This window comes from Rosa chinensis, chromosome 1 (assembly GCF_002994745.2).
Source record: "Rosa chinensis cultivar Old Blush chromosome 1, RchiOBHm-V2, whole genome shotgun sequence".
NCBI classification, from domain to species: domain Eukaryota; kingdom Viridiplantae; phylum Streptophyta; class Magnoliopsida; order Rosales; family Rosaceae; genus Rosa; species Rosa chinensis.
This window is the reverse complement of record NC_037088.1, coordinates 45,699,872-45,715,129: the sequence shown is the minus strand read 5'-3', so window position 1 is coordinate 45,715,129 and position 15,258 is coordinate 45,699,872. Positions and strand designations below refer to the sequence as shown.

Below are 15,258 nucleotides of genomic sequence, written 5' to 3'. Positions count from 1 at the left end.
ATTATGCAGAGGCAGAAAAGTGGGAAGAGTTGAAGAAGTTGGGGGAGAGGATTGATCGGCGAGGTTTGAAAAAGAATACGGGCTGTAGTTGGATAGAGATCAAGGGAAAAGTTAATATCTTTGCTGCGAGAGACACTAAATGATTCTATAGATTAGCTTTAAATTTCATATTTGAATGCATGGTGGGTGTTGGAGAAGATGAAAATTTCCAGTTATATATTATAGTGGTTAATCTATTCACTACTAGCAAAACAACAATTACCCACGGATTTTAATCTGTGGGTAATAAGACTTTTACACACGGATATCAGTGTGTGATAGCCTTTACACACAGTACACGCACAGATTGGTGTTACCGTGCGGTTTGGAGGGGGGTAATGCTCATCTCACACGGATTATGTTGTCCGTGTGAAAAGGTTACGTGGGCCCCACCATAATTCCATAAATATAAATTACCGGAATGGAAAGCAATCCGTGTGAACAACTCTATTTCACACGGATTTCTGTAGCAAATGTATAAACTCTATTTCACACGGATTTCTGTTACCAACTCTATTTCACACGGATTTCTGTGCCAAATATATAAACTCTATTTCACACTGATATCTGTGTCAAAACCTATAACATTATTGATACAAATTTTCGGGTAAAATCTATATAATCTAACTTGCACTGATTTCAGTGTGTAAAAGTGACGGCATTTTAAAAAAAAAAAAATTTTACTAATTAATCTGCAACCTGAACCTATTTTTCTATAATAAATATACTTCAAATATTGCTTATAAAATGAACAAATCCACAACTGAATCGAAAATATTAAAACTTTACATTCATAGCAAGATGTTCTTTACATTTATAGCAAAATCTTGGATTACAAAAAACAAATTTGACGTTGTCATGCATCGATGGTAGGGCATCATCATCCAACTGGAAATCCATGTCGGACATATCTGCAATTATTGAGCACGCATCTCAGATAACATTAACATATTAATATCAGCAATATGAACCATAAGTACTATAATCACACTTAAACTTTTCTCTAGTTAAGTTTACTTATGATGTTTCCGGCCATCACCACTGTAATTAGGCTCAGCACTAGTAAGGATATGAGGCAGAACTAGGACTAGGACCACGACAGTAGGGTAGTAATTAATTGCCAGTACTTAGAGGAATGAATGGGAACCTGTGATACATCATTTGTGGTTGTTGGTGCTGCATTGCTTCATTTACTTGCCTTGTCTGCTTCATTATTGATGGTCTTTTGCTCCTGGTTTTGGATCGCAGAATGTGTCCCAGCTCATAGCAGTTTCTTGATCAAAGTGGCAGAGTCTATGACTCCTGAAACTGTGACTCTGCTGTTCAGCATCAATATTGACTTGGTAAACACCTTCAATTCTCTGAAGGAATTTATTTCCCATCACAGTTTATGTTCACTTTGATTGCTCAAGTGTTGATCTTGAGGAGCTTAAAGATCTTCATCAAACAAAGTTAACAGTCATATAGGGTTACAAGAATGATCATGATATCTGAATTAGCTTTGGGATCATTTGGTATCTTATTTGAAACTAAATTTTACTTTTTGTAAACATGAACATATCTGAATTGCTTGGGGCCAACAAGCTAGCTCTTTTGTATCAAATAAGAAAAACAAAAATAGGTGTTAACACCTAATTAATAACCTTGTGTAGAACCATAAAAAAATCCAAGATGGGCAGAATGTCATCAGTCAGCAAATCCCTTTCTCTGCAACTAACAAAAAATTCTATATTAATGATTCCAGTACAATTAATCAAAAGTCTCTATATTCAATTAAGCAAAAGCTGCAAAACAGAACAGTCCATACAATACCCAGCAACATTCACAGTTTCAAACACTGATTACATTATAACATTCACAGTTTCATACAATACCCAGCAACTTAACAAGAGATTAAAAGACTCACCGAGCTTGAAGAACCCAGCAATCAAACCAAGTCTTCTGCTTTGCTGCTTGATCGGCCTCACTAGCCAGACAGCCCCTGCGCCTGCATCACCGACCGCAGCTGTCCTCGCTGCGCCCCAGTGAGAGCTGCAGAGTTGAGCAACAACTAAAACAAGAAATAAAACTCTCACTTCAAATCTCCAATTAAATCATCTAGGACATGAATCAAACAGCTTATGTTCCAATTAAAAATTTCAAATTCGTTTATAAATCAATCTCCAAGCCAATTAGGCAATTACAAATTCTCAAAAATCCATACTTTCTGTATGTAACGCTTGAAAATGTAACATTCCAAAAGATATCTAATTTCCAGAACCCATCAATTTCTTTGCTCAAAGTTCAAAACTTGTTGCAGACAATATGAAAAACAGTCCAATTTGATCATCAATAACACTGACACACAAGAAAATTCCAACTAAAACCCATCAAAAATCCCTGATACATATGCAAAATATACGAGAATTAACAAAAAAGCATAAACTTTAGTGAGGAAGCGTACCATTTGCTGCCTCCAGGAAGCAAAGTCAACCCACAACACAGCTCCTCTAAACAACACCAACCTTCTCATTCTCCTTCTTCAGCTTCTGGGTACTTTCTCTCACTGTTTCACTCGATCTAATCAGCCACCCATCAGAGAACCAGAAGGAAGAACTAAGAAGACGTGAAGGAGAAAAAAAAAGGAGGAGTCACCGTCGACTCAGACAGTCGGAGAGAGGTTGAGCCGCTGAGAATAGTGCGGCCGGACCGCAGAGAGAGGCAGAGAAACTGAGAGAAAGAGACGGGAGCAAGGAGCCTCCAGTTTTGGTTCAAAACGACGGAGAGGCAGAGAGAGACTGAGAATTGAGAAAGAAATCGAACCCTATCTTCGATTTGGGGGCTTTAAGTCAGAAAAAAAAAAAAAAAAAAAAAGGGCTGAAACATGGATCGATATGCTTCAGATTTGGATCAATTTGCTGGTTATAACCGGAATTTTCACCGAAATCTGTGTGAAATACATTTAATTTTGCTACTGATATCCGTGTCTATGTGGCTCAGTAATCCACTGAAATCCGTGTGTAATACTACTAGGGGAGGGAAATTGAATTTGTTCCAAAATAGTGAGCGGGAAAAAATTTACCACAAAAATCCGTGTGAGATACATATATATTTACCACTGATATTCGTGTGTATTTATCTCAGTAATATATAACTGTCATGTTAATTATTGTTTACACGGAATTCTGTCTCTATTATATCTTTTCACATGGAATTTAGTAGCTAATTTTTCTATTCACACAGATATCCGTGTCTACATTTCACACAGATATTCGTTTGTCGCTCATTTCACAAAGAATTCTGTATTAAAAACTTATTGTAACGGAATTTTGTAGCTAATAGAGTTTTCACACGAAATTCTGTAGCTAATAGAGTTTTTCACACGGAATTCTGTAGCTAATGGTTCTTTTCACACGGATTTCCGTGTTAACATTTCACACAGATATCCGTGTGTATTACTCATTTCACACAGATGTCTGTACCAAAAATCGGTCAACCCTTTAAACACTTCTACTTCCCTAAGGGGAGCCGACCTTTGAGGAGATAAAATTTCAGAAATTTTTATATTAGTTGATATAGCTTCGATACATTAGAGCATGAGAGTTTACAGATCAAAAAAATAATTTATGAGTGAGCGGTTATGAGCATATTAGTTTTATGTACTATTTAAGGTTTATGATTGACCTACTAGATCGAAACCCAAACGACGACGAAAATAGCTGAAATTTTGAACACAACCATTTATTCTTATCATGATAACACCCTACGGTCGATTTTGATAAAGTCTATTTCCTACGCATTGTTGCTTATGGAATGTATACTTTTCATTATAACTAATAAACCAGTTAAACATTGGTAGGCACATAAGGATTTCGTTCGATCTATACACTCGAAATTGGAAATCAATAAATTTGGCATTACCTGTCTATTTATAGCGTATTAATAGGTATTGTGTGAAAAAATTAACCCGATCCACCGTTATTTTGACATGAAATAAACCGGTCAACCCTTTAAATGCTTATACTTTCCTAAGGGGAGCCGACCCTTGAGGAGATAAAATTTCAGAAATTTTTACATTAGTTAATATAGCTTCTACCCATGAGAGCATGAGAGTTTACAGATAAAAAAAATAAGTTACGAGTGAGCGGTTATAAGCATATTAGTTTTATGTAGTATTTAAGGTTTAGGGTTGACCTACTAGATCGAAACCCAAACGACGACGAAAATAGCTGAAATTTTGAAAATAACCATTTATTCTTATCATGATAACATCCAACGGTCGATTTTGATAAAATCTATTTCCTACACATTGTTGCTTATGGAAGGTATACTTTTCATTATAACTAATAAACTAGTTATACCACGTTAGTAGACATATAAGAATTTTGTGCAATCCAAAAAATAAAAATTGAAAATTAATAAATTTGACATTACCCATCTATTTATAGCGTATTAATAGGTATGGTGTAAAAAAATTAACTCAAATTAAAGCCATTATTTCAATATCAAATAAAGTGGTTAACCTTATATATACCGATACTTCCCTAAGGGGAGTTAAATCACGAGGAGATAAATTTTGTAAAATTTTTACATTATTTGGTATACCTCATATTCATGAGAGTATGAGAGCTGACAGATCGAAAAAATAAGTTGCGAATGAGCAGATTAGTTTTATGTGGTATTTAGGGTTCATGGTTGATCTAGTAGATCGCGACCTAAATGATAACAAAAATTGCTGAAATTTTGTCCATAACTATTTATTCTAATCATGATAACATCCAATGGTCGATTTTGATAAATTCAATTTCCTCAACATTGTTGCTCATGGAAGGTATACTTTTCATTACAACTAATAAACTAGTTATACCACATTACTAAACATATAAGAATTTTTGTGCGAACCAAAAAATCAAAATTGAAAATCAATAAATTTGACATTACCCATCTATTTATAGTGTATTAATAGGTATTGTGTAAAACAAATTAACTCAATCCACCGTTGTTTCGATATCAAATAAATGGTCAACCTTATAACCTATACTTTTTCAAACGAAATTTTGTAGCTAATTGTTATTTTCACACGGATATCCGTGTGAAAAGGTTTTAGTTTTTACACAGACATCAGTTACTGTTGTTTATTCACACGGATTTCTGTGTGTAGTCTCCTTTTTCACACGGATTACTGTGTCAAATAATTATTGTAACGGAAATCCGTCCCTTCATAATTCACATAACATAAAAAATTAATGATTTTGAAATAAACTGATTTATAATACGTACAGAAATCCGTGTGAATTGTTTTTCACACAGATATCCGTGTGAAAATGTTTTAGTTTTTACACAGATATCTGTGACTGTTGTTTATGCACACGGATTTCCGTTGATATTGTTATTGTATAAATATTTGTGTGTTACTCATTTCACACAGAAATATGTATCAAATACTTATTGTAACGGAAATCTGTCCCTCCATAATTCACATAACATAAAAATATTAATTATTTTGAAATAGAATAATTTATAATACATACAGAAATCAGTGTGAATTTATTTTCACACAGAAATCCGTGTGAAATGTTTTAGTTTTTACACAGATATCTGTTACTGTTGTTTATTCACACGGATATCTGTGTCAAAATTTCACACAGATATTTGTGTGTTACTCATTGCACACAGAAATCAGTATTAAATACTTCTTGTAACGGAAATCTGTCCCTCCATAATTCACATTTCTAACAAAATTAATGATTTTGAAATAAACTAATTTATAATACATACAGAAATCAGTGTGAAATGATTTTCACACAGATATCCGTGTGAAAATGTTTTAGTTTTTACACAGACATCTGTTGCTATTGTTTATGCACACGGATTTCCGTTGATATTATTATTGTATAAATTATTGTGGGCCCGATTATGCTCATTTCACACGGATTTCTGTTAGTATTTCTATTTCACACGGATATCTGTAGCTTTTAACTACAGTAAATCCGTGTGAATTGTTATTTTGCTAGTAGTGATTTGTGCCCCAGTAAATTCAAAATTCTCGCTCCGCCACTGGCTGAGTTAGTATTTCGAAATCCAACAGCAGCTAAGCTATGTAATGCAAATATATTGTTGTTATTCTTTGAAATCAAATTTGGAACGACCTCTATCAATACTTTATATAGGAAAATGCATGTCTTAGTACTACACCTACTTCAAGGTAGTAAAGTCTCTGCAAATACAAGTTTAACAACTCTCTCTCTCTCTCTCTCTAAAAGTGAGGATTAGTTTCCTCAACCATAATACTGAGGAACTGACGATTGATTGATAGCTTTTTTAATGTTCTGTTCGTTGCGACTTGGCACTTATATGTAATAAGACGACCTGAAACCGAGGAACTAATAAATTAATGATTACATAACTTTGCATCCACGACTAAGCGCACAGTGCGCTAACTTCTGTGGTCAGGCCTAGGTTGCTGAATGCTGAAGGCGTCACATACGATTCTACGTCGTTTTTCAGTTTTGTCAATCATGATTCATGTCGATCTCGTATATTCAATCATGATTAGTGATAATGTCAACCTGAGAAACAAAGTACCCAGTTTGTCACCATTCATGAGTATTTTAAGCTCCTTTTACTAGAGGTAAAACTACGTCTTTGATTTCTGGGGTATATTCTGTACCGGTTTTAATGCCTTTAAGCTGTATCAACATTTTAATTTCCAAGACATGAGCATTGTAGCTCCGCAAAAGACTCAGAAAATAGAGTCGATTTCTGATTAATTTCCAAGAATAGTTTACATTCTGAGTTTTCTTACAATTTCAAACTAAATGTGGGCTTCCGCTCACATGATAAGACTAGATATACACGGCCTATAGAACAACACTGACCATGAAAATGGGCCGTGGGTCCTAACACGGGCGAACCCAATGTATGTACCAAAAATAAGGGAGAGCAAGTAGAGCAAGTAGCCCCTCATCAAAATTTTCTTCCCAAGAATAAAGCAGAAAAAGTAGCTTAATTCTAATAAATTTACATAACCTACAATAAAAAGTTTATTCAATCAGCCAGAAAAAAAAAAAAAACAATGGAGAACGTAAAACTTAAACCTAATGCAATTACCATTATTATGAGTAGAATGAGCTCAATTTCTAACCACAAGTTTCCACATGTTCTAATGAAATCCTATTGCTTATATTAAATATCTTACACGCTTGATCTGACGATTAAGGACCTTCAAGCAGCACCTCCATCCAGTGTTGTGGGGGGGGGGGGGGAAGGAATTGGTTATGACTGACTTAAATCAGGGCCCTTGATATAACAAAAAAAAAAAATTTACCAGCACCTCCACAATCTGCATTTAAAATTTCTCATTTACTTACAAAAAAACATAAAATAAAATAAAAAATTAAAGACATGCAATTTGCTATTTCCTATTTTAAAAAACTAAAATGAAAGAAGCAAGAATATCAACATGTCATCGCCAATTCTTATTTCATTAATATATAACCTCGGATCCACATTTCGCTCACCTCTGATAATGCGTGTATGTGTGTTTTTACTTTTGAGGTACAACATCTCAGCAAACGTTATTAATTTTCTATTTAGAGTAACTCCAATAGCTTCCCTATAATTTATGTATAATAGGGAAGCAAAAGTCAAAGTTTTAGCATTTTTACCTTTTCTAACTCTAATAAATTCTCTATTTTACAGCAATCTCTAAAATCTCCATATTCTTCCTTAAAATTTTAGAGATTGCTGTAAATATAGGGAATTTGATTTTCTCTTTCCTCACTTTCCCTAAAATAGGGATAGTTATAGGGAATCTGTTGAAGGAAAGGAGGCTCATTTTCCCTAAAGTAGATAAACATCAAAATATGGGGAAGCTGTTGAAGTTGCTCTTAGTACTTATCAAGGTGAACTACTTTTATGGGTACCATTTGCACCCCATCTTAGGTGGCAGCTGATGTGCCCAAAAGTTCAACCTATCACAGAATTTCATTAAATGACGTGGTTGTAACACATTAGCTGCCACATAACGAGAGATACAGGTGGTTCCAAAAAAGTGGTTCACCTAACCTTATATTGCTAATTAATTTATTAATCTATTGTTAAAAAAATAATTAATTAGTTAATCTAGTTTACTAAGGATTAATCAAGCCCAAGATGGTGGGCATGGCGGCGGCACGGTAAGGTAATTTTTTCACCGATTTCTCGGTGATAGAATTGGTGTGGTGTGGTGACCCAAAAGGGGGGTCCCACAGGGCCACGGCTCCGAGCCAATGAGGAACCGACATGTCCCGAATGACATCCCGATAACTCATCAACCCGAAATCGCAAGGCCTTTTAGGTTCAGACTGTTGGTTTACAAAACACTTTCTTGGACAAGTCGTTCTAGCAACCAAACAACACATTTTTAAAAGCGGAATTTGAAATGGGCAAAGTGTTTTGGGCTTGCAATCGGAGCCCAATTTGGAAAATAAAACAAATCACTAAGTAACTACAAGCATGGGAGACGCGCCCCAGGGTTACGGGTCTTCCGAAATTTTTGTAAGCGAGTAGGAAATAAATAAATAAATAAATTAGTAAGAAAGTAAATAAATAAGTTACTTCGAAATCTGATAATGGACCCAAAACCGTACTTTAGTAAAGACAAAGAGGAATACGCCAAGCCGGGCCATGTGCCACTCCTATACGCTCCCCGACCACATGCTCAAAACCTGCACACTATTGTAGGGGTGAGCTTTCGTCCTCGCATGCCCAGTAGGGGCCAACCCAACCATGCTAGGTTTAAAAGATAATAATAATAATCGAAAATATTTACTACATAATATTGTGCACGTTTATCGAAAATACTTTAAAAATAGGCAACCACAAACATTTATTTCTTTTATAAAGCATATGCAGTATGCTTCACACAATTTGGAGCTCCGAGATACTTACCTGCCGGCTAATATAAAACAAATAGGTGATCGACCTGGTTCGTCCTGGATTCGAGAACCGGCCAACTACTCTGTAGTACTTCTGACTACAAGTAGCGAAAGTGTCCATTTCCTGGCCCTGAGTCTCCTATGACTGGTTCACTGTCTATACTTATCTTTCCTCAACAAACATAGGAGCACAGCCCCCTCCGGAGGTTCACGGTTATCGACACCGTGGGATCCCTAGGAATCTAAGCGTCTAGGTCCCATTCACTTTCAGGTCACAAGTATAAACATACAAGGGTACAGTATCTCAACATGCAAGCCTAGCCTCGGTTTTCGTAATTAGCAATTATCAGTTCTGAAAACACATATATCACGAGGCATCGACTAATGAACAACCAAAAACGTTCTTGCAGGCAACATACTATCATAGTATAGCATTCTACATATACTGAAAAGCCTCTAACAAGGAAGGGACAGCTCACCCTACCTGGAATTGGAGTGCTCGTCCACATTTGGGTTCATTCCCGACTTTCGATTCCTTGTCCAAATCCAAGTGCACACGCTCGAGTCCTTTAACAAAACTATAATCGATAAGAAATTAATTCATAATTTCATATTGTTCAATTCCCTTATAAGTTACCAACTTATCTCTAACCAATAATTAATTGCAACCATTCCCGAACAATTCACTTAACGTAGTAAGCTCATTCGGGATATAGTGATCACACTTCTTTCCATGTTAAAATTTTGATCAATCAATTTGACCTCACTTTCTTTAGCTTTTTAACCTTAAGCAATTAAACATCAACCACCATTCCCAAATCATTACATTCCTACACTAATTTTGGGATATGGTACATTAGAGTACTTCGAACGACCTTGTTTCATGAATCTTAATTGACTAAATAAAATCCATTATTTTCATTATCAATTTTTCCTTAACCTTGTTCACAACATAACTCGATCATTTTCATTAACGGTCCATTCTCATTTATCAATTTCTTTCTATGTCACATCACATAGTAATTCTATCGAATTTACTATGGGCACCCGATACACCTTCCAACCTTTCGGCACACCCACAATCATTCTCTTCACGACCATTAACATAACAAAATGTCTTAGCAAACCTTAACCAAAACATTTACTCACAGAACCAAAAACAATCTCAAACCACCATTTCCAATCCAATTTATTATTCTCACAACCACAGATTCACAGTAAGCATACTCAACATTCAATAAACCAAATCTCCAATTCAAGGTTATAACACCAGGTTAATAACTCATCCAAACAGTCGAAAAGTACCAAAGCACATAACTTCGATTTTTACCTTCAGTGGTACAATTTGCAGGATCAATGCTACTGACGAAGAACACAGCAACCAGGAGCCTCCCACTTTTCTCGATTATTTCCCAACCTTGCCAAATATGTGTTCAACACAACTAAGCCTCAATCCACATTCCAGTACTAAAACCGAGTCGAAAGATAAACCAGAACAGGTCACGAAAACAGAACCTCGGTGGAGGCCGAGTGTTCCCAAACGTAGCTTCTTCAAAAACTTGGTCGAACTCAAAGATTACGTACACCAGCGTGTAGAGAACAAAGAATGGATATTCTTCCATGTAGCAAGCAAGCCCAGAAATGCCGGAAAGAGTCGCCGGCATCCGAGACAGCGATGGAACCAAGATGAACCCAGAAATGAAATTGTCAAAACTTGATCAAATCGAAAATCTAATTATACTAAAACGTAGAGCACGACACGGGGAGTGAGTTCCATACCACAAGCAGTCCAATCGGTGGCCGGAGTCGCCAGGAAGCCGCCGGAGCAGTCGAAGCTTCTTGGCGCCGATTCTCTCTCCATAGCTGACAATTCGGTGAACGAAGGTAGGGGACGTGATGGAGACACCAAGACGAAGAGATTGATGCTGGTGCGCAGTCTTAGGGTGGTCGGAGATCGAAGAAAGTGGAGGAGTTGTTGTGGTGTCGCGACTGTCGTGGTCGCGTGCGGAGCCCAGAGCTGCTGCATGGCGGTGCTGGGTCGGTTTTTTTTTGGTTGTTGAATCAGTTGGTGGTGGCGGTGAATGGAGAAAGTGAGCGGGAGTAGCCTTCCCGGCCGGGCATGGTGGCGGGAACTGTGGTGGTCGCATGCGGTAGCTGGAGGTTGTGCATGTCGGTGATTCTTGCTGGGTTTAGGTCGGAGTTGGATGTGGGTTCGATTGGTAGTGGTGGTGACAAGAGGTAGTGGCCGGAGGTGGGATTTTCAGGTGATGGCAGAGACAAGGGAGAGAGAGAGAGCGAGAGGTCGTGGGGGGAGAGAGAGAGTTCGGCCGGGTGAGAGGAAGAGAGTGTTTTTGGGATCCAAGGGTATTCTAAGTATCCTAATTATACTCATGTGCGCGAAAAGTCAAATTTGCCCTTGCGACGAGTTACAAAACTCTCCTAGTTAATTGCTTTCGGTTTTGGGCTTGTAACTTTCTTTTATTTGTTTCTCGTCAGAAACTTCCTAACTTATTTCTCAACGTTGTCCTAGGCGCAAAACTCAATTTTGTTAAAATTAAAAATTCAAATCTTCACTACAGCTCAATTTGCCTTCCTTTCAAATTTGCTTCGACGATCGTTCGCTTCAATGAACTAGGCCCAAAACGAAGGATTCTGGCCCAAACTTAAATTGTAAGGCCCAAGTCGAAGTCTCGACACCGAATTAACCTCCAAGGTCAATTTCTTCACTCAAATCAACTTGCGGAAAAATCTTATTGGAGAAAAATTACCTTCTAAAAATTAAATAAAATTTTCGGGGGCTCACATGTGGCTTGCCACATGGTATCATCAACTTGGGGTGCTCGAAGACATGGAATTGTGGTGGTGGCCTGCCGGCCGGGTTCCTGATGACAACGGAGAGGAGTACTGTGGCAGCGTTTCTCTATTATTGTTTAGAGTCTTGTTTTTGGTTAGGTTGGTTAGAGTCTTGTTTTCAGTTAGGTTGGTGGCTAGGTTTTTTTGGTCAATAGTTGGCCCCTCCTCTGTTGAGCGAGGGTTGGGTCAAATTGATGTGCCATAGAGGTGGTGTCTTTCCTGGGGACGAGTTGTTTTATTTTCGGTTTTATCTTATGGTCAATGTGCTGACAAACGATTCTTGCACGTGGTCTGGCTTTATTGGGACACGGTGTGGAAGAGGGCGTTGGTTTTTATGGCGGTTCTCTGTGAGGTGTTATCGATATTCTCAGGATTATCTGTAGCCTGTGAGATTAGGCGACATTGTTGGTTAGAGGTTGGGCTCTTTTGGCTCATGGAAGTCATTCTTGATGACAGACCCGTAACTGGTTCAGTTTTTAGGGAGGAGAGTGGGGAGTTCATGTCCATCACCGGTCATTCCCATATGTAATCTTTGGTTATGTTCAATAAAGGTCTCTTATATTCTCAAAAAAAAAAAAAATCAAGCCCAAGGTAACTAATTAGCATCTACGATACAAGACGAGACGTCCCAAATTGTATGTGGTTTTATTAGTTTGGGATTAACAAGTCTAAATCATTTCATCGCAACTTTGGCACTCAATTTTGTAGGACGACCTTAATACATACTAAGGAGTAATTGATGACACTATACCCTTCCATCCACGACCACTAGCTATATGCTTCTTTGGTGAATTGATGATCGAGGCCAAGATTGCTGCTGAAGGCGTCACCTAAATAATGTTCATAGTTTCTCAATTTTGTAATCATGATTTTCATGGCTCTGTACTTTAACAGAATTATTGGAGAATTCAACAACTTGTCGGCCGTGGATTTTGAACAGCTTTTTGCCTAGTGATTTAATTAACAAAGTGATGTGCTTTCAAACTCTTTATATCGTCGGGAAAACTCGATTTTGATTCATACATGGATTAAATGGACCATTTTCTTATTTTACTTTTGTCCTTAATAGTGTTATAAATCAACTTAACATAACTCGAGTATATATTAGCTTGCCCCATTTTCAACTCGTTTCAGCTTAGCTCGTATATAAAAAAAGTTTAATTTGAAATTTCAATGTGAGTGCTACTAGTGATCCTTTAAAATGGTTAAAAAAAGGTACCAAATTAGTTAAAATCAATGAACGAACCGAATTTATCCAATCTGAACCATTCATGTTTATAAACGTAAATCACGATTATGATTGCCTTCATGATCATCAATCTGGCTAAAAATTTACATAAGTGATTTACACATTCGGACCTAAAAACAAAAAGGTGGAGATATCGAAATGTGATAAAAAAGTGAGTCTCACAAGGAATCACATAAAATGACGCAAAAAGAGATCATTTAGTGAAAATATCCCTGAATAGAATTTGCGATTTTTACTTAAATAATTGAGAAAACTCGATAATCACATTTGATGTCACCTCTAGAATTCCTCTTGATTGCCTCCTGCTTCTCTCTTTAGCCTTCACTGTCGATATTCACAACTCACAGTGGTTTATAAGGGGGTATGTTGGGGTTAACGGTTAGTGGTTGTCACTTGGGATTCTTCGGCTTTATTTGCGGCTAATCTTCATGGGGACTATTGGTGTTCGCTAGTGGCAGAGCTTAAGAAATCCTACTATAGGTAGCGGCTTGGTAAAAACTTGATGGCCATCAATTGCTCATGTGAATATGGGATGAATTTTTTCGTCCGTGTACTTGTCCAAATTTCTCTTTCCTTTTCCTTTAGTAAAAGCGTGGAACTACCGTAAACTTTATGAGTCATGAGCTGAACACTTGTTACAGTCGATTACATCTACTCAAGTTGTTTGGGAATATATTAGTTCTTTCTATCGTGCTCCTTCAAGTGAGTCAATAGTTTTGCACATTAGCTAACAAAACTCAACCAACAGGGTAAGATAAGTTGTATAAATAAGAGTTGGGCATGGGTCGGACCCAACATACTTTTTCTTAGGTCCACGACCGGACAGAAAAACAACGGGTCGGGCCCAAAACAGAGTTTGTCTCAACAAGGACCGGAGCAATTCAAGCCCAAAATTTTGAGCTTTCGGGCCCAGATACACTGTTCTTAATTTTTTTTCTCTTTTTCTTTTCAGATTTGGTGTTTTGAACTTAGAGAGAGTCGGTGCAACCACCTACAACCCAATCTCACTGCTACCAAAGCTGTTCAAAGTCTCACTGCCACCACTTAAAACTCGCTCAATGTTACTTGGATAACAAACCAACTCACCTGCCCTACAATTCGTACCTCCAAACCCACAATTCTCCAATCCCAAGGAGAGTTCCACGGTCGCCAACGTGGTGCTCTACGTTGCAGACGACGGCTCCCTCGGGAATAGATCTAATCGGAAAAACGCTGCCGACGAGAAGATTGACCTTTTACCGCAATAAATGACCTGATCGGTGTAAATCCCCTCGGCGGCGATGAAGAGCTCGTTCTGCTTTTTGTACCGGAAAGGATGAGGGAAGTTGAAGCGAGAAAGCGGGGCTCCGCAACCGAGATCATCCACGACGCCCTGGTTTGCTTGCCGAAGTCAAGGGAGCGAAAGCGGACTGGACTCTTGTGGTGGTGGCAGTGGCGGATCCAGGATCCAAAACCTGTCTAGGCTAATTAGACAATCAATTAAATTAGACTAATTTCTCTATAGATTTTTTTTTTGGTACAATGATAACAGCTCATAGCTTTCTACACAAAATTGAATGTATAGAAGTGCATGGGTATATACTCACAGCTTCAAGCCAATGCGATATATCATGAAAGATATGAACCTAAACAGAATAATTCCAAAAGTTGTGCTAACCTTGAAAGTTGAAACCTAGATATGAGAATATATAAAGCAGCAAGAACAACGAAGATCCAAAACACAAAAGGTCAAGTCCTGTAATCAAAATCCACCACTGCCCACAATCTAACAAACAAACAATTAAACAAACAAAAAGCAACTCTAATTTCCCAAATCGGAATTTAAATCTCCATGAAGATGAAAGATAGAGTTTCTCTGAATCAGTGAATCTGTGATCCCCAAATCGAACTTAAAACCCCAAATTACCGGCGCAGCTCGGGGTCGTTGCCGGACATCATGGACTCACGGGCTCATGACGAATGCCCATAAGAGTGTAAGTAGTAAGAGAAACAAACAAACAGACCCAAAAACCAATACCACCCAAACTCTATGAACTTCCCCAAACTTCAAAACTTTCTTGAAATCCACAATATGCAACCAAGCAAAAACTTAATGGAAACTTCAAAAAGAAAAAACCTAATTTCACCCAATTCCCCACTGTACCCTAAACAAAAACCACTTAAATCCACAAAACCCCACTAATATTCTCCGAAACCCAACAAATCCAAATGAAATTCCGG

General features: G+C 37.6%; 2 long non-coding RNA genes across 3 annotated transcripts; both read right to left on the bottom strand.

The window, feature by feature from the left end:
- Positions 1-805: 805 nt before the first annotated feature.
- LOC112181812 lies at positions 806-2,665 on the bottom strand. Of its 2 annotated transcripts, XR_005804321.1 has the most exons (4): positions 2,483-2,665; positions 1,946-2,089; positions 1,187-1,476; positions 806-950 (listed from the first exon to the last, which is right to left on the bottom strand). It is a non-coding gene; the product is annotated as an uncharacterized LOC112181812 (long non-coding RNA). The 2 variants fall into 2 exon arrangements; XR_005804322.1 differs by lacking the exons at positions 1,946-2,089; positions 2,483-2,665 and adding an exon at positions 1,683-1,752.
- Positions 2,666-8,576: 5,911 nt separating this feature from the next.
- LOC121051040 lies at positions 8,577-10,963 on the bottom strand. The gene is made up of 3 exons (XR_005804889.1): positions 10,267-10,963; positions 9,421-9,514; positions 8,577-8,733 (listed from the first exon to the last, which is right to left on the bottom strand). It is a non-coding gene; the product is annotated as an uncharacterized LOC121051040 (long non-coding RNA).
- Between the last annotated feature and the right edge of the window lie 4,295 nt (positions 10,964-15,258).